This window comes from Mirounga angustirostris, unplaced genomic scaffold, assembly GCF_029215605.1.
Source record: "Mirounga angustirostris isolate CCGP_5_RB_7025 unplaced genomic scaffold, mMirAng1.0.hap1 SCAF_6, whole genome shotgun sequence".
Classification (NCBI taxonomy): Eukaryota; Metazoa; Chordata; class Mammalia; order Carnivora; family Phocidae; genus Mirounga; species Mirounga angustirostris.
The window spans coordinates 125,992,725-126,011,228 of record NW_026991714.1 but is presented as its reverse complement, the minus strand read 5'-3'; the positions used below and the strand labels follow the sequence as shown (position 1 = coordinate 126,011,228).

The 18,504-nt window shown below is 37.0% G+C and overlaps 1 protein-coding gene and 1 pseudogene across 3 annotated transcripts in view; both read left to right on the top strand.

Annotated features, from left to right (window-relative positions):
- Positions 1-18,504, top strand: part of HPSE2 (heparanase 2 (inactive)) — a 655,327-nt gene that overhangs the window by 105,382 nt on the left and 531,441 nt on the right. The gene's annotated exons all lie outside the window — the stretch shown is intronic.
- Positions 12,463-13,398, top strand: LOC123845602 (large ribosomal subunit protein eL6-like; annotated as a pseudogene).

Sequence of the window (18,504 nt, the reverse complement as noted above, 5' to 3'; positions counted from 1 at the left end):
ACTGAAAGGCCTGGCCCTCATGACTTGATCCTAGTATTGCCCTGCAAGCCAAAATATATGTTACTAACTTCTTTGGGCAGAAATAGGGGAGAGGAGGATGTTCTTTTATAGCTTTTTAAGGTAGCTATTCTCAATTTCTTCATGGGATAGTTTTACATTTTTAAAGGACTTTTGAAATCCAGGTTGGTTCTAGAGCTTTCTTAATGTGTACTTGGATAACATTTCCAGCTTCCTAGCTCACATTAAGAATCCATCTGGAACCCAAAGATATCAGAATTAACTGAGTTCTGTGATCCTAGGTTTTGTTCGGACCAGGTTTATAAAGCACTCTCAGGAGAATACTGACCTCATATTATGAGTTGGGAAGTATTCCCTCCTCCTCCGTTTTCTGGAGGAGTCTATGAAGGATTGGTATTATTTCTTCCTAAATGCTTAGTAGAATTCACCAGTAAAGCCATCTGGATCTGGTATTTTCTTTGAGCAAAGATTTTAAATTATTAATTTAGTGTCTTGACTCATTATAGGTTTATTCAAATTTTCTATTTCTTCCTGAGTCAGTTTTGGTTATTTGCACCTTTCTAGGAGTTTGTTCATTTCATCTAAGTTGTCTGATTTATTGACATAAAACTGTTCATAATACTCCCCTACAGTCTTTTAATTTTTGCAGATTCAGTGGTTATGTGTCCTTATACATTTCTGATTTTGGTGATCTATCGTCTCATTTTTTTTTTTTTTTGTAGTGGGTCTTGCTAAAATTTGATAAACTTTGTTTTGTTTTTGTTTTTCCTTTTCTGAGAAGCATTTTTTGGTTTCATTTATTTTTTACTTTTGCCTTTTTAACTTCTACTTAATTGATTTACAACCTACTATTTATTTTTTCCTTTCCTTTCTTTGCTGTGGGTTGAATTTACTTTTCATTTTTTAGGTTCTTAAGGTGGAAGCTTGGGTTATTGATTTGAGATTTTTTTATCTAGCAGAGGCATTTAGAGTTGTAAATTCCCCTCTAAATATTGCTTAGCTGAAAATGGATAAATTTATTGCTGGCTATTCTTTATTTCAGAAGTTTTTAATCTTGATTTGGCAGAGACTGTCCAGATATTTGTTCTGTTTGGACATTGGGGTTGAGTATTTACTGCCCTGCCAAAGCTACAATCTTTAGGAGCATTTACACCGTTGCTGGGAATTTTGTTTTGTCCTAAACATTTGTCCTTCAGAGAAAGTCTTACAAAACCATTTTCCCAGCTGTCTGCCCGTATCTATTGACTTTGTGCTCTGCATTTGTGATTTTCTGTGACTTATTTTATTAGTTTGGTTGTTTTCCTTGACCACTTGAAGCTGAAGAGAGGTGAGGATGCCAGGGATCTAGTGTTCCGAATGATGAAAAGAACTGGAAGTTAGAAGGTTTGAATTTTATTCCTACTTCACTACTCGTCAGAGTCAGACATATATTTTGGATGAATGGGTGATGTGATTTCAGAGGTGTCAGGAGGGCATTCTTCATGCCTTCATTCTTCTTCCCACAAACTTTTGTCTAGTTGATGCTCATTCACTCTTCACTCCTTGGCTTAGAATTCTAGAATTCTCTGATCCTTTGCACTTGGTTAAACCTCCCCTCTTATAACACTGTCTTAACTCTATCATAGCAAACCACACTTTCGTATAACTACTTGTTTATTTATCTATTCTCCATGTTTTCTGAGAATAGGGCCCATCAATTTGGTTCATATTGTATACAGTACCTGGAAATATTGGGTACTCATGGAATTTAAAAAGTCAGTTTCTGAAATTTAACAGTTATAGCTTTATTCCTTTGTATGTTTTCTACTCATCAATTTGCTTTTCAAATCCTTTCCTAAAAGCAGGCTTTATTAGAAGGGTGCTTGGGATAACTTGGGAGGCGGTACTGAAGAACTGGGCACAGAGGGGGCAAAGGGCACATTAAGGCCCCATTTGCCTCTGAGCTTAACATGGTTTACTAGAATTCTTGTTTTTTGATGAACTTGTAATATTTTTATGTTACCTTGCATGATGAAATGGAAAGCATGTATGTTTAATTTGCTTATATCTCACAAAACAAAGCTGGTGATCTTGTACCTGAGAGAAATATGTTCAGATTTAAAATGATCTAATAAACTGAGAAAAGGGAAAGATATAAAAAGAAGGAAATTTTAGTTTGGGGTAATTACTTTAGAAGACAACTAGGTCAGATATGGTGTCATGTTCTAAGAATAGTATTAATGTCTGTAATATGCTTTTAAGCATGAGAATAATAAAGAAGGATAAAACTTGCTAAAGTTTACAAGGAACTTTTCTGTTTTGTTTTTTTTTTTAAGATTTTTTATTCATTTGAGACATGGAGATAGAGAGAGAGAGCATGAGCAGGGGGAGAGACAGAGGGAGAGGGAAAAGCAGGCTCCCCGCTGAGCCAGGAGCCCGATGTGGGGCTCGATCCCAGGACCCTGGAATCATGACCCAAGCTGAAGGCAGACACTCAACCATCGGAGCCACCCAGGTGCCCCTGTTTTTTAAAGATTTTATTTATTTATTTGAGAGAGAGAGAGAGAGAGAGCACACAAGCAGGGGGAGGGGCATAGGGAGAGGGAGAAACAGACTCCCCACTGAGCAGGGATCCTGATGTGGGGCTTGATCCCAGGGCTAGATTCCAGGACTTGATCCTAGGACTCGATCCAGGACCCCGGGATCATGACCTGAGCCGAAGGCAGATGCTTAACCAACTGAGCCACCCAGGTGCCCCTCTAATCATACTTTTTCTAAAGAGAGCTGTAATTCTATACTTTAAACCTAGAATTACTACATTTTAATGTATATGGAAGGCTTGATACAACTGTTTTTTCTTAACTTGAAAATAATTTTAAGTAAGAAATTCTGGTAATAAATAATAACACTTCACATTTGTATGTCACCTTAAATTTCTTTTGGTTGATAAGGTATAATTTAAGAAGAATAACACCTGTACTTTGCTTTATGATCTGCAGAACATTTTCTTTAAAAATTTGAAAAGTTCATTCGAATGGAGAAAATTATAGGATACACTATGTATATATTTAATATATCATAAATATATATAAAATTTAAGGTCCCTTCTCCCCATGTTCTCCAATCCCACTTCCCTGGAATTGATACCATTAATAGTTGTATAAACTTCCAGACCTTTTTCTGTTCACATATAAACATATTTATGTGTGTATATATATATATGTGTGTGTGTGTGTGTGTGTGTATGTATACACACACACACACACATATATATAACATTTATAGCAACGGTATGTTAAAAAACAAAATTCAGCCAAATAAATTTGAAGATCTAATTGGTTTTATTAAATGATTCAAGAATTGGGCAGCATCCCATCTAACAGGTAGAGGGGAGCTCTGAGGAGATGCACAAAATGAAAGGTTTTTATAGGAAGGAGGTTGGGGCAAGGAAGTTATTAGCAAATGAAAAGGGTTGTTCCAGGCAAGGTCACTTTCCCTAGCAGAGGAAGCAGGGGTCAGATAAACTCTTTGGCACTGATCAGAAAATTTCTGACTGAATGGCTAAAATTAACAGGTCAGGAAACGACAGATGTTGGCGGGGATGTGGAGAAAGGGGAACCCTCCTACACTGTTGGTGGGAATGCAAGCTGGTGCAGCCACTCTGGAAAACAGTATGGAGGTTCCTCAAAAAGTTGAAAATAGAGCTACCCTATGACCCAGTAATTGCACTACTGGGTATTTACCCCAAAGATACAAATGTAGGGATCTGAATGGGTACGTGCACCCCGATGTTTATAGCAGCAATGTCCACAATAGCCAAACTGTGGAAAGAGCCAAGATGTCCATCGACAGATGAATGGATAAAGAAGAAGTGGTATATATATACAATGGAATATTATGCAGCCATCAAAAGGAATGAGATCTTGCCATTTGCAACGACGTAGATGGAACTGGAGGGTATTATGTTGAGTGAAATAAGTCAAACAGAGAAAGACATGTATCATATGATCTCACTGATATGAAGAATTGTTAATCTCAGGAAACAAACTGAGGGTTGCTGGAGTGGGGGGTGGGGTTGGAGGGATGGGGTGACTGGGTGATAGACACTGGGGAAGGTATGTGCTCTGGTAAGCGCTGTGAATTGTGCAAGACTGTTGAATCTCAGATCTGTACCTCTGAAACAAATAATGCAATATATGTTAAGAAAAAAAAAAAAAGAAGAAGAAGAAGAAGGTAGCAGGAGGGGAAGAATGAAGCGGGGGAAATCGGAGGGGTAGACAAACCATGAGAGACGATGGACTCTGAAAAACAAACTGAGGGTTCTAGAGGGGAGCGGGTGGGAGGGTGGGTTAGCCTGGTGGTGGGTATTGAGGAGGGCACATTCTGCATGGAGCACTGGGTGTTATGCACAAACAATGAATCATGGAACACTACATCTAAAACTAATGATGTAATGTATGGGGATTAACATAAGAATAAAAAAAAAAAAAGGAAAACCTAAAAAAAAAAAAAAAGAAAATTTCTGACTGGTTAAGACTCAAATTTCTGGAGGATATCAAAACTGCAGTTAGATTAGGTATTAACCCCTGGTTTGGTGACTTGGCCTAAGTGATATCATTTTGAGCCTGTGGTTTTCTTTTTAACAGGTATAGATATAGATATAACATATATATATATGTATATATATATATATAGGCACACATTTATATACAATTCAGTTATTTTTAATGTATAACCTGTGCATGTATTTTTATGAATTTATGATAGTATTTCTGATTGATAGTTTACTAGCAGTAGAATAACTGGAGTAAAAGTTAGTCACATTTTAAATGTTACAGGCAAATTGCCTACCTAAAAGGTTTCTATTTCCTCCAACTGTATATATGAGTATCCTATTTCCCAAATCCTTGCCAGCATGGGTATTTATCAATCTCTTTAATTCTTGCCAAGTTGAAAAGTGGTACCTCCCTGTTTAGTTTGCACTTTCCTGATCCCCAGTGGGGTTGAGCATCTTGTATTTTTTCTGTGAATTGCCTATTTATGCCTTGCCATTTTTTCTCTCTGTGTTATATTATGTGATATTTTTATACTGATTTGTAGAAGTTTTGAATTATTAGGGATATTGACATTTTAAATATTTGTTATAAGTATTTTCCCTCAGTTTAACATTTATCTTTTAACTTTAATAGTGTGTCTTACAAAAAAATTCATTTGTATTTTATCAAAGCTTCAAGATTTTCACATGTATTCTCATACAATCTTTAAACCAAGTCGATGAAGGTAAGAATTATTAACAGATGAGCTAGCTGAGGTTCATAGAGCTTAAATTACTGGCCCAAGAAGGAAGGGATTCATATCTAAGCCTACATTGCTAGAAATAGCACACCAGGATAAGGGAAACTAGAAAATAGGAGAATTGGCTAAGGAGAATGTTCTCTTCCAAACTGACTGCTCCTTATGGCTCAGCCATTGGTCAGTAGTCTTTAAGGAGACTGTGCCTAAAGCAGCAGTAACAGTTTGCAATGGCCTCTAGGTGGTTCTGGTAATATAAGGTGTTTGTAACTCCTTTGGCTTAACTTTGACACCCATTTCCCTTCCCTGCCTTTCCTTGCCAACTTTGTTTTATGGCTCTTGGCTTAGGTCTTGGTTATTAATTTTACTTACTTCATGACTTCTGGCTCTGACCATTGGCTATGCCTATGGACAGATTACTGGCTGCAATCTCAGTGGATCCCTCAGTTCCAGATTTAGGATTTTGGCCCTGGTTGAAGGCCATGGTGATGATACTGGGCTCCTAGGCCTTTTTTTTTTTTTTTTAAGATTTTATTTATTTATTTGACAGAGAGAGAGAGACACAGCGAGAGAGGGAACACAAGCAGGGGGAGTGGGAGAGGGAGAAGCAGGCTTCCAGTGGAGCAGGGACCCTGATGCGGGGCTCGATTCCAGGACCCTGGGATCATGACCCGAGCCGAAGGCAGACGCTTAATGACTGAGCCACCCAGGCGCCCCTCCTAGGCCTTTATATCTGTGGACAACAGAGAGATAGAGAGTTGGGGAAAATGCAACAGAAAAAACTTTATTTAAAAATGCCCTCAAAAAAAAAAAAAAAAGCCCTCAAAATGTTTAATGAAAAAATTCAGCTACTAAATACCAAATATCTGTGAGGAAGTAGGGGTAGGTTGGAAGTGTGGTACATTTCATTCTTCTTTCTGACTGGTAAGAATTAGTTATAGGCAGTTTAGTTATGCACAGAAGACTTAATGATAGGGATTTTGGTGGCAAATTGATAGAAGTCTTGGAGAAGTTTCCGCCTATTTCCCCCTACTCCTCACACTACCACCAGGAGCTTACTATAAGCATATACAATGACTATCTCATACCCAACCATGGGGAAAAGCCAAATTTTTCTCTCATACTTCTTAGCAGACAGAAATTTCTATAAGTTATATCTTTTTATTAACAAATGCTTCTATTTTTTAAAAAGATTTTATTTGAGAGAGAGCATGAGTGGGGGGGCAGAGGGAGAGGGAGAAACAGACTCCCCGCTGAGCAGGGAGCCCGATGCGGGGCTCTATCCCAGGGCCCCGAGACCATGACCTGAGCCAAAGGCAGACACTTAATCTACTTGAATCACCCAGGCGCCCCACAAATGCTTCTATTTTAAAGCATTTCTATTTTTAAAAAGATATTGTGTACATATAATATCTCATTTTATCTTTACAATGACCCAATTTATGGATAGGGAATGTGAGACACAGAGAGTTTAAATAACTTGCCAACGCCCACACAGCTAGGAGGCACCCAGAGTCTATGCTCTTTACTGTCCTAACCACTAACTATGCTGTGGTGCTGCTCATGGGCAGAAATATGGGAGAGGGTGAACGTCTTCTTTAACAATAGCTAACACTTATTGTTTATTATATTCCAGGACATGTACTACATGCTTTATATGTAAAATGTTACTGAATCTTTACCATAGTCCTTTGTGGGAGGTACTATTATTACCTTTATTTTATAGATATAAAACCTGAAGTTAAGGGGGGTAAAGTAACTTACTTGCTCAAGGCCACACAATCAGTAATGGCGATGCTGTAATGATAAAAAACAAGCAACAATAAAACCCAGCTACATTTATTCTGCTAAGCGTTGAACTTACAGACTACAATTATAAGTTCAGATACTGAAAGGCAACTTTCAGAAATTCCTGAGAGAGTAACAGTAATGGACACCTCACTTGAGGACTTGGTGTGGAGGCAGAGTGGTGCAATGGACAGCATACTGGACCACACTGGACCACTGGAGATAGGGTACTAGGTTTGGAGTCCTAGACCCGGCCATCAACTCATGATGTGACCTTGTATAAGATAGTTCACCTCTCTGGCTTGAAGACTTATCTATAAAATTAATGCCTAGGATTAGATAATCTCAGAATAACTTTATGATTCAAATGGTCATTGATTATCGCCACAGATGGATTGTATAGAGGAGATGTTAGACCATCTTGGAGTTTGGTTTTCCCCGGCTGTCTGGTCTGACATTATTTTGTCTGGGTCTTATTTGCATAATTTTCCAGTGGATTGACTCCTTTTGTCAAGGGCAGGCAGCTTTCCATCCTGCCCAAGTTCCCTCCCATCATCACCCCTTCCTCAACATCTGCATTTCTTTCCTGTGGTGCTCTCTGTGTAACTATGTTCTGTAAATCACTCCCCAGCCCTCAGCCTTCTCTGAGTTCCTGGATTATTTGTCACCTGTACCTACCACCAGATGCTTAGTTGTATCTTTAGTTTTTTCTTGTTGCCCATGTTTGGATTTTTTTTTCACTTTCAGAAACGTCTTTATTTTTTGTTTCTTTAGACATTTCTCTGCATGTATTTTGATATGGTTTGTGTATCCTTTTATTTTATTTTATTATTTTTTTCATGATAAGTATACTCTTAAATCCCCATCACCTGTTTCACCCATTACCCCTCCCACCCACCCACCTCCCCTCTGGTAACCATCAGTTTGTTCTCTATAGTGAAGAATCTGTTTCTTGGTTTGTCTCTCTCTTTTTTCCGTCTTTGCTTGTTTGTTTTATTTCTTAAATTCCACATATGAGTGAAATCATGTGGTATTTGTCTTTCTCTGACTGACTTATTTCACTTATATAATACTCTCTAGCTCTATCCACATCATTGCAAATGGCAAGATCTCATTCTTTTTTTTTATTATGTTAATCACCATACATTACAACATTAGTTTTTGATGTAGTGTTCCATGATTCATTGTTTGCGTATAACACCCAGCGCTCCATTCAGTACGTGCCCTCTTTAATACCCATCATCAGGCTAACCCATCCCCCCACCTCCCTCCCCTCTAGAACCCTCAGTTTGTTTCTCAGAGTCCATAGTCTCTCGTGGTTTGTCTCCCCTTCCGATTTCCCCCCCTTCATTTTTCCCTTCCTGCTATCTTCTTTTTGATGGTTAAGTAATATCCCATTGTATATATATATACCATACCCCATCTTCTTTATCCATTCATCTGTTGATGAATGCTTGAGCTGCTTCCATAATTTGGCTATTATAAATAATGCTGCTGTAAACATAGGTGTACATGTATCCCTTTGGATTAGTGTTTTTGTATTTTTTGGGTAAACACCCAGTAGTTCAATTACTGGATCATATGGGGGTTCTATTTTTAACTTTTTGAGGAACCTCCATACTGTTTTCCAGTGGCTACACCAGTTTGCATTCCCCACATATTTGCATTTTATGTAGAATTTTAAACACTACTAGCTCAAACTTTTAAATTCACTGTTGACTTTAAACCTAAAAATATAACTCCCAATATATGTCACAAGGACATTCATGTTTATGTCCCTATTATCATTTATCTTTTGTGATTTATTTCTTATATTTTACTATATTTGTAATTGTCTTCTTTTCCTTTTGGGATGATCCTTCCTTTTTATCCATAGGTTTTTTGGAGGGGAGTAGGGAGGGGATTTATACTTTATTATGGCTTTTTTGAGTATTTTTCTAATTCTGTTTTGTGAGGCAGGAAGTATTTTTTCAATGTATTTTTTAGTTGGATTTTTCTCATACAATTTCTCTAAGCTTTCATTTTTAAAATATCTGTGTGGGATTCTATCTTGCTGTATATTTTAATATATATTGAAATCTGTGAAGTATTTGTGGTTTACTATATTACTCTTCTTTTTGCCTCATACGTATGTCCCCACAACTTGACTGTAAGTTTTTTAAGGCCAGGACCATATCTGTAGCACCAGCTCCTGGCTTGGTACCTTTGGCTAAGAATGGTCCCTTTAGTGAAAAGTCTTGTGAAAAGTGCTATGCCCAAACTTACAAGTTATAAACTACTCTTCTTGCTTATTTTTTCGTATCCAGCTTTTTTTCCCTTTTCAAAATGACGTAGGAGTTTGTTGTTCCCAGCAAATAGTCTGCCGACATAGAGATGCTAATTTGTTTGAGTGGACATGTTGGTGTTTTCATTTAAAAAAAAGTGGGGTGGGGGGAGAAAGAGAAAAGAAATGTACTGCTCTCTATATTAATCTTTATCATCACCACAGTGAAGCACTGGTAGATACTTGAAAATGTTTATGATCATCAAGACACTACCCTTTCTTGATGCCAACAAGAATGAAGAAGATCCATAAAAAGAATAGGTAAAGGAGAAAATTTTAAGTTTAAAAGCAGGAAAGGAATTTATTTTAGATACACATTTATTTACACCTTTCGACATCTGTGATCCTGAGAATGAAAAGTTTACCACAGTTCCTCATGGTATAATGGAACACTTCAATTTTGAAAAACTACTCTGAGTAAGACATCATGTGAGACTCTTGCTGCAGCCATTGTGTAGTTCTGGAATTGAACCTTGAATAATGGCATTTATTGGTATTAAATAGGGATTGGCAACCTGTGGCCCATGGGCCAAATCCAACCTGCTGACTGGTTTTTTTTTTTTTTGCATGATTTGAGACCAAAGAATGGTTTTTACATTTTTAAGTAGTTTAAAAAAATCACAATAATATTATTTCATGACATGCGAGAAGTATTTAAAATCCAAATTTCGCTATTCATAAGTTGGAACAAAGCTATATTCATTCATTACATATTGTCTATGTTTGTTTTTATGCTACAATGGCAGAGTTGAGTACTTGTGACATAACCCTCATGGCCCACAAAACCCAAAATAGTTGCTAAGTTGCTATCTGGCCCTTCATAGAAAAAGTTTGCTTTATACTTCTGGCATAAAACAAGATAGGAGAGAAAAAAAAAAGTCAATTAGGGGAAGATATGAGGATAGAGGATAGAGGCAGAATTCCTTTCCTGCTACTTTTTATTCCTTCCCTCACCCTCCTATTCCACAGTAAGCTCTCTCTCCTTTTCTTGCATGCACCCCCTCCATATTCACAGATATATACTGTGAAAAAATAAAACCAAAGCCTTTCATTTTTATGAGTTTGGTTTATGGTTGCTTTTGATTTTTAAAATTATATTTTCCCTTATTGTTTTAAATCTGAAGTTTGGACCATCTGGGAACGAAAACAGGGGACCTCAATCTGTAGGCTCTCCATTTGGCAACAGCTAAAAGTAGTGCTAAGACCAGTCAAGAGGAGTGAGACTGAAAATGAAGCTTTGTTGGCCTGTCTTGGGAAATTTGGACCAGATCCGACAGTTGGAGCACCATTTTTGACCATTGTTCTGGGAATCATGTTTTGTTCCACTGTACAGAGAACCTTTAGGGGTTAAACTCCTACCATTCAATTTTTTTTTTTTTGTGGGGGAACAACAACACAAAACTAGGGGCTCAATGTGGAGGGGAAGCTGAAACTGATTCAAACAAGATTTCATTAACTAATTTGGGGAGCATTTGGAGCTGTTCTGTGCTATACAATTACTTCTTTTCTCATCTCCACTGGCACTCTGAGAATCATATCACCTGGGGAAAGCAGATTTAAAAAATTCCAGATGGTGTGTGCGATGCTCCAGCTGCGGAGAATCTCCCAGTCAGGCAATCTGCCTTTCTGCCGGAACCCTCTAAAACTGTGCTGCCCATTTGTCATGCTTCTCCAATTGCAGCCTTCTGGATAGCTTCTCTTTGCCTTGTCTGACTCTTCCTTTCCAGTTTTTATCATCCCCCTCCATGAGCTAATGTAGTAACATCTCTTCATTGGTTATAAATCCATAGAAGAACCCAATATAAAATATGGTTTTGTGAAGGATAATTGGAAAACATCTGTTTTTCTACCCTTAAGATTCAGTGTTCACTTGTCTCATATGACGACGTGACTGTTTGTGCATGTGTGAAAAAGAAAAGAAACAGGAGAAGGGGAGGGAAAGGCTAGCTTGAGGGTGAGCAAGAAAGAATTCATGCATGTGTTTTTGTAGCCAGCTGGACAAAATAAGTTCATCTCCATGTCAGCTTGATTAGAATCCTGGGTTAATGTTGAGAAAGGTCAGTCTCACTGACTTGAATGACCTTGATGGGGCTACCAAAGGAGTGATTGCTTTTAGGTTGGTCCTGGTTATTGTTCTGATGATAAGTTTTGTCTGGAGTTATTCCTACCTTATGGTGACAAGGCTTGAAAGCTTATTGACAACTTTTGGTCTTCAGAGCATTCAGGTGGGCTTTCTTTGGAGGTTGAACACTGTGGGGAGGTGAAGGGAAGAAGCAGATAACATGACACTCCATTCTTGTTCTTGTTGTGTCTTTTCATACTGGATATGCCTTTCCTAATCTGTAGAATATTAAGTGAGTAAACTTTGGAACCTTTCGGATTCATGTAAGGTGTATGGGTCATTGAGTTTTATTTTACTTGGTACTTGATACCTTTTGAAATCTAGATGGAAAATTACATAATTCAGCAGGAACTAAAATTTTTTTTTATAGTGTCACTTGAAAAATTGAATAAAATTTATTTATCATAAAATGCAAAGATCCGAAGTGTACAATTTGATTGCTTTTGATAAAAGTATGCACCTATGTAACCATCACCTTAAACAGAATCTAGAACATTTCTATCATCCAGAAAGTTCCCTACTGTCCCTTTCCAGTTCAGCTACATCTTAGAAGGCCACTACATTCTGATTTCATAGATTATTTTGCCTGTTCTTGAACTTCATAGATACTGTTTTGTGTCTAGATTTTTAAGCTTAGTGTAATGTTTCCAATACTCATCTTTGTTTTTTTAAAAATTTTTATTTATTTATTTATTTATTTATTTATTTATTTATTTATTTATTTATTTATTTAGAGAGAGTGTGAGCGTAGAGAGGGGTAGAGGGACAGAGAATCTCAAGCAGACTCCACACTGAGTGTGGAGCCCAGCACAGGGCTCAATCCCATGACCCTGAGATCACGACCTGAGCCGAAACTTGACTGAGCCACCCAGGTGCCCCCCAAATAGTCATCTTTGTTGTGTGTATCAGTAGTTCATTTAAAAATTTTTTTGACTCTTCCCCATCTTCCAAGATGGGAGATGAAAGCTGAGAATCCAGATAGTAAGGGGAAAAAACCTAAAGCCAAGAAAGCTGATGGTGGAGGCAAGGTTAAGAAGGGTAATCTGAAGGCTGAAACACTAAAGAAGAAGCATCACTGCAGCTGAAACTCTGACCTAGTCAGGGGAATTGACAGATACTCCCAATCAGCTATGTATTACAAAAAGGCCATGTACGAGAGGAAGAATTCAGCAGCTAAATCCAGGGTTGAAAGGAAAAAGAAGAAGGTTCTTGATACTGTTACAAAACCAGTTGGTGGTGACAGAAATGGTGATATCTGAGTGGTTGAGCTTCACAAATTGCCTAGGTATTATCTTACTGAAGATGTGACTCAAAAGCTATTGAGCCACGGCAAAAACCTTTCCTTCAGCATGTGAGAAAACTGCGAGCTAGCATCATTCCTGGAACCATTTTGTAAAAGGTGAAAGATTTATATGATCTGAAGAGAAACCAGAGTAACCTGGAACCATTTTGATTGTCCTCATTGGGCACCATAGAAGCAAGAGGGTGGTTTTCCTTAAGCAACTGAGCAGTGGCTTGCTACTTGTGACTGGATCTCTGGCCCTCAGTTAAGTTCCTCTGCATAGAACACACCAGAAATTTGTTATTGCCAATCCATCAAAATTTATATCAGTAGTGCAAAAATTCCAAATCATCTCACTTATGCTTACTTCAAGAAGAAGCTGTATAAACTTTTGAGATTTTTGACACAGAGAAGGGGAAATATGAGATTACAGAACAGTACAAGGTTGATCAGAAAGCTATGGACTCACAAATTCTGCCAAAAATCAAAGCTCTTCCTCAGCTTTAGAACTACCTCTGCTCTGTGTTTTCTCTCAGAAATGGAGTTTATCCTCACAAATTGGTGTTCCAAGTTTCTTGCAAAGAACTTAATTAAGATAACTGATCCAGTTCAAAAAATAAATAATAAATAAATAAAATTTTAAAAATTCTGAGTTTTCCATTGTATGACTATCCCACAATCTGTTTATGCTTTCTCCTGTTAGGGAACTGCTAACTTTTTACTCAGTTTTATGAAACTCTACTCTGCTTTATAGAGCAGGAAGTTTTAATTACAGTAAGTCCAGTTTATCAAAATTTTCTTTTATGTTTAATGTTCTTGGTGTTATATCTAAGAAATCCTTGTCAACTCTCAAGCCCACAAAAATTTTCTTTCATCTTTTCTTCTAGACATTTTATAGTTTTGCTTTTACACTGAGGTCTGTGATCCATTTCACATTATTAATTGTGTTAGGAGGAAATTAATATTCATTTTTTCCATATGTTCATCCATTTATCCTAGCAGCATTTGGTGAAAACACTCTTTTCCCATTAGTTAATACAGTTGAGGATTTGGGCTATTTGCCTGTAAGTTTCTTTTTTTGTAATGTCCTTGTCAGATTTTGGTATCAGGATTGAGCTGGCTTATAAAATAAAGTGGGAACATTCTTTTTTGTTTTCTGAAAGTGTTTATGTAACATTAGTATTAAGTCTCCTTAAAGGTTGATAGAACTTTCCAGTGAACTCAGATGGGTGTGGAGTTTTATTTATGCAAAATTTTTATTATAGTTTCTTTGATACATATAGGGGCTATTCAGACTTTGTATTTCTTCATAAATTTTTGTCTTTTTAAAAAAAGAGTTGCCCATTTTATTTAAGTTGTTGGATTTATTGCCATAGAGTTGTTCATAATATTACATTATTATCCTTTTAATGTCTTTGGGATCTGTAGTGATTCTTCTCTCTTATTTCTGATACTGTTAATTTGTGATTTTCCTGTTTTTTTCTTAATTTTTATTGAGAGGTGTTTATTAATTTTATTAATCCTTTAAAAGAAAAAATGCTGGTTTTGTTAATTTTCTCTATTTTTTTTAAAAGATTTTATTTATTTATTTGAGACAGAGAGAATGAGATACAGAGAGCATGAGAGGGAGGAGGGTCAGAGGGAGAAGCAGACTCCCCGCCGAGCAGGGAGCCCGATGCGGGACTCGATCCCGGGACTCCAGGATCATGACCTGAGCCGAAGGCAGCCACTTAACAAACTGAGCCACCCAGGCGCCCGTTAATTTTCTCTATTTGCTGATTTCTACTCTAATCTTTATTATTCCTTTCTTATGACTTACTTTGGACTTAATTTGCTCTTCTTTCTCTAGCTTCTTAAAGTGAAAAGTTAGATAATTGATATTAAATCTTGCTATTTTCTCTAATGTGTGAATTTAAAACTAAATTCCTCCTTTAAGCATTGTTTGTTCTGTGTTCCACGAATTTTGGTAAGTTACTATTTTTTAGTTTGAAGTATTTCCTAATTTCTCTTGTGATTTTTCCTTGACCATGGGCTATTTAGAAAAGATTTAATTTCCAGATCCTAGGAGATTTTCTAGATATCTCATTATTTTTGATTTGTAATTTAATTTAATTTCCACAGATCTGTGGAAAGTTCAGGATGTTTCTCAAGCTCGTCTAGCTTGTCAGGAATTAACTTTCAAACTCCATTTCTCTTCTGGATCTTATTAAAACTTGGTTTCATACTTTGTTAGGGTGCATCTAGAGTAGGTCTTATAGTAAAGCTTGACCATTACTCCTATGGTGTAGCCTTCTGCTGTTTCAACTGAATGCCAGCTATGTTATCAAAGTATTAACAGGATCTCTCCACTCTGAAAAGGCCAGGAACTATGCTTTTTTTCTCTAGCAGTGCTTGTTCTCTAATATCTCTATTTCCCTCTCAACTCTGTCTTAACTGCTATCTGGTATACTCTCATAGTCTCACTGAACATGTATAGCCTTGTCCTCAGTTAAGGATTTTATACAGGACCTCCCACAGGGCTCCAGGGGACTTCTCTGCATAGCCACCTTTTCTCTGTTACCTTTCATCGTAGATTACAGCTACTTCAGCCAACCCAGACTCTGATTTCTGCCTCCTCAGATCAGCGGGATCACCTCAACCAGCTCAGGCTCTAGGTCTCTGCATTACAGTTGGAAAATTATATCCAGTTAGAGAGCTGGGTGATCCTGGGCTCACTCACCTCATGAGTTTTCTTTCTCTCAAGAGTTGTAGTACTGTGCTCTCTGTTGTTCTCTGCCTTAAAAAGTCTCAAATGGTTTGTTCAGATTTATAGTTTATTTCAGGAGGGCTGATTTAGTACCAGTTACTTCAACATAGTTGGAAGTTGAATTCTAAGTCTGCCATTTTGCTATTTGCTTTCTATTTGTCCTGCCTCTTTTTCCCCCATCCTATTTTTCTCCTTTCCTGTTTACTTTTGGGTTAATACAATTTTTAATGTTTTAATTATTTTAATGACTTTTAGCTATAACTTCTGTATTATTTTTAAGTAGTTGTACTAAAGATTACAGTATTGATCATTAAGTAATCATATTCTACTTAGAATTAATGTAGTACTGGGACACCTGGGTGGCTCAGTCATTTAAGTGTCTGCCTTCGACTCAGGTCATGATTCCAGGGTCCTGGGATCGAGTCCCGCATTGGGCTTCTTGCTCAGCGGGGAGCCTGCTTCTCCCTCTGCCTGCTGCTCCCCCTGCTTGTGCTCCTGCTTGTTCTCTCCCTCTATCTCTGACAAATAAATAAATAAGACCTTTTAAAAAAAAGAATTAATGTAGCACTAATTGCAATAAAACTTGTATAACACTGTAATTCCACTTAGACCCCCATCCTTTGTGATAGTTTTATTTATTTTATATCTATGTATATTATAATCCCCCAAATATTATATTTTTTTCATTAAATAATAATATGTTTTTTTATTGTGACAAAAACATACAAAATTTATCATCTTAATTATTTTTAAGTGTATAGTTCAGTAGTAAGTGTATACAGTCAGTTGTTTTTTTCAAGAAATGAAGATGCAAGATATCATGTTAAGATTATCCACATATTTACCATGTCCAGTCCCCCCCCTTTTTTGGGGGGGCAGAGGGAAAGGGAGAGAGAGAACCTTAAGCAGAGTCAACACCCATTACAGAGTCTGACATGATGCTCCATCTCAGAACCCTGAGATCATGACCTGAGCCAAAATCAAGAGTCAGATGCTTAATTGACTGAGCCATCCATGTGCCCCTCCAGTCTCCTTTATTTTTCCTTGTCTGTGTGAAGTTCCATCTGATGTCATTTCTCTTCAGCCAAAGAACTTTCCAAGTTTGTGACTTTTTGGGGGGATGGCTCCAATCTTTTATTAAGCCTATCTGTTGAATTTTTTATTTCAGATACTGCAGTTTTCATTTGTAGAGTTTTCATTTGGTTCTTTTGCATAGTTCCTATTTTTCTGCTTAGATGTTCCATCTTCTCATCCATTATGATCATCTTTTCCTTTAGACCTTGATTATATTTATAATAGCAGCTTTAAGGTACTTGTTTGCAAACAGTATGGAGGCTCCTCAAAAAATTAAAAATAGAATTACCATATGATCAAGTAATTCCACTACTGGGTATTTACCCAAAGAAGATGAAAATGCTAATTTGTAAAGATATATGCACCCCTATGTTTATTTTATTGCAGCATAATTTATAATAGCCAAGTTATGGAAGCTACCCAGGTGTCCATCAATAGATGAATGGATAAAGAAGACGTATCCATATATATATATTATATATATATATAATATATATATTATATATATAATGGAATATTACTCAGCCATAAAAAAGAATGAAATCTTGTCATTTGCAATAAAAGGGAGGGTATAATGCTAAATGAAGTAAGTCAGTCAGAGTAAGAAATACCATATGATTTCACTCATATGTGGAATTTAAGGAACAAACCAAACAAAGAAAAAGAGTGACAAGCAAAAAAATGGACTCTTGGAGTACCTGGGTGGGTCAGTTGTTTAAGTGTTTGCCTTCGGCTTAGGTCATGATTTCAGGGTCCTGGGATTGAGCCCCACATTGGGCTCCCTGCTCAGCAGGGAGTATGCTTCTTCCTCTCCCTCTGCCCCTTCCCCCCACTCATGCTCTCTCTCTCTCAAATAAATAAATAAAATCTTAAAAAAAATTGGACTCTTAAATATAGAGAATAAACTGGTGGTTGCCAGAGGGGAGGTGGGTGGGGGAATAGGTGAAATAGGTGAAGGGGATTAAGAGTACACTTATCCTAATGCGCACTGAGTAATGTACAGAATTGTTGAATCACTATATTGTATACCTGAAACTAATATAACATTGTATGTGAATTATACTGGAATTAAAAAAATAAAATTTTAAAAGTACTTATATGCTAATTCCAACATCTGAATTATTTTGGGGTTTCTATAACTACTTTTTCTTTTGACTATGGGTCACATTTTTCTATTTCCACGTCTAGTATGTTTTTAATTGTATTTGGACATTATGTTTGATACTGTAGAGAATCTGGATTTTTTCCTCTTCCTCTGAAGAGTGCTTTTTTTTTTTTAAATTCAAGCAGACAGTTCAATATTTGGTTGGTCACCTTGAACTAATGTAGGCTTCATTTTACACTTTGATAGAGCAGATCTGTTTTCGTTTTTCTTTTAGTCTTAGGGTGAGACATAGTCTTTACTCCTTGGCATTACTCCTTTCTGCAGTTTTACTGGAGAGTCCAGATGTTTATCAAGCCTCTTTAACTTGGCATAATTCAAACTCAAAACACTCTCTCCCTGCATTGGGCAGCAGCTGAAATCTTTGCTCAGCCTTTTTAGCTTTCCAGCTGTTGCCTTCCAACAGACATTTTGGAGTGTCACAGTTCTGTGGTCAGTTTATACTTAGATTTTGTACCTAGATTATAATTTTCATTTTAGAATTTATTCAGAGTTTTGAGAGCTCCCCTTCTGTGGCTTTTTCCTCTCTTGGATTTCCTATCTCAAATTTCCAGACTCTTTGCCAGCCCTAACTTTGTGCCCTGAGTGTTTCTGCACTATTCAGCACAGACTAGGCAATGTCCTAAATAGATTATTGGGTAAATTATTGTATGTGGCTCTTTTATTTTCTGTCTGTGGATTGAATCAGTGTTGCATGAATAATAAGAAGAATGTTTCA